Genomic DNA, 1,678 nt, shown 5'->3' on the forward strand with positions numbered 1-1,678 from the left:
GGTGCACCGAGCAAGATCTCCCCTCGTGGAGTGTCAATGATCATGACAACAGTGAGGCATCATCCCAGAACTACGAGTGAGGATCTTGTCAATGATCTCCGGCCAGCTGGGACCGCAGTCACCAAGAGAACAATGGGTTACACACTACGCCGACGAGGATTGAAATCCCGCAGTGCCCACAAGGTCACTCTGCTCAAGAGAGCACATGTCCAGGCCCGTCTGAAGTTTGCCACTGAACATCTGAATGAGGCAGAGCAGGACTGGTTGAAAGTGTCCTGGTCAGATGAGACCACCAAAATGGAGCTCTTTGGCATCAACTCAACTCGCCGCGTTTGGAGGAGGAGGAGGAGGACGAGGAATGCTGCCTATGACCCCAAGAACACCATCCCAACTGTCAAACATGGCGGTGGAAATATGCTGCTTTGGGGGTGTTTTTCTGCTAAGGGGACAGGACAACTGCACCGCATCAAGGGGACCATGGACGGGGCAACGGAGCGGCAAATCTTGGGCGAGAACCTTCTCCCCTCAGCCAGGGCATTGAAAATGAATGGCGGGTGGCTGTTCCAGCATGACAAGGAGCCAAAACACGCGGCCAAGGCAACAAAGCAGCGGCTGGAGAAGAAGCACGTTAAGCTCCTGGAGTGGCCTAGCCAGTCTCCAGACCTTCATCCGGCTGACAATATCTCTGTGGAGGGAGCTGAAAGTTGGAGTTGCCAAACGTCAGCCGCCAAACCTTCATGATTTGGAGAGGATCTGCCAAGAGGAGTGGGCCAAAATCCCTCCTGAGATGTGTGCAAAGCTGGTGGCCAACTCCAGGTAACGCCTGACCTCTGGGATTGCCAAGAAGGGATTTGCCAGCAAGCACTAAGCCCTGTTTGGTGAAGGGGGTGAGATACCTGTGTTCCCTGGTGAAGCTGCAAATGAGCGCCTGATTTGTTAGCCATGCATTTCTTGTGAGTTTTTTCTTGCTCTTCTGTCTGTGAGTGTTCCGATGCAGCAGCTAGCATTGTATTTTGAGAGGGCTGATTTGTTTGTGAGTGGGCCGAGCTGGCAAACGAGCAGGGGATGAAAAGGTTGTTTGCTTGAGTGCAGGTGTGCAGCAGGAGGGCTTGGAGAACGGGGAGGTAAAAGCGAATGTGAAAGAGCCATGGAGGAGGAGAGTGACCCCTGCTGGAGGAAAAGCAAAAGCCTACAGCACCTGGTATTCCCAGGCGGTCTCCCATCCAAGTACTAACCAGGCCCGACCCTGCTTAGCTTCCGAGATCAGACGAGATCGGGCGCGTTCAGGGTGGTGTGGCCGTAGGCAGTACTCAGGCTCTCCTTCAAGCCTCTTCTACTTGTCACGGGCTGCCTGGCCTCCGCCTTTCCTCGGCTCTACTACCCAGGACAAGCCGCCTGCTGCTACTGCTCTTTCCTTTTCACCCACCGGCACAACTGACACACACCGCCCCGTCTCTCCTCTCTCACTCACTCTCCTCAAACCCCTGCCTCCCTCCCGCTGCTTTGCTCCCTCTTTAACCTCTTCCTGACCGCACCTCCTCACGCACAAGCACACCACACCAGCCTGGCCTCAACCGCTCCTCCTTCTCCTTCCCGCCTTCCCCTGGCCTGACTTCAAGCCTTTGGCTCGCAGGGCTGAGCAGCACACCAGCCGCAGGGAGCAAGCTTTGGACACAGC

At 55.7% G+C, this 1,678-nt stretch overlaps 1 non-coding gene across 1 annotated transcript; it reads right to left on the bottom strand.

Moving 5' to 3' along the window:
• Positions 1–1,186: 1,186 nt before the first annotated feature.
• LOC149457180 (5S ribosomal RNA) lies at positions 1,187–1,305 on the bottom strand. The gene has a single exon (XR_016313693.1). It is a non-coding gene; the product is annotated as a 5S ribosomal RNA (ribosomal RNA).
• Between the last annotated feature and the right edge of the window lie 373 nt (positions 1,306–1,678).

The sequence above is a fragment of the Staurois parvus genome, unplaced genomic scaffold (assembly GCF_062004578.1).
Source record: "Staurois parvus isolate SC_StPar_1 unplaced genomic scaffold, SC_StPar_1.0 ptg000333l, whole genome shotgun sequence".
Taxonomy (NCBI): Eukaryota; Metazoa; Chordata; class Amphibia; order Anura; family Ranidae; genus Staurois; species Staurois parvus.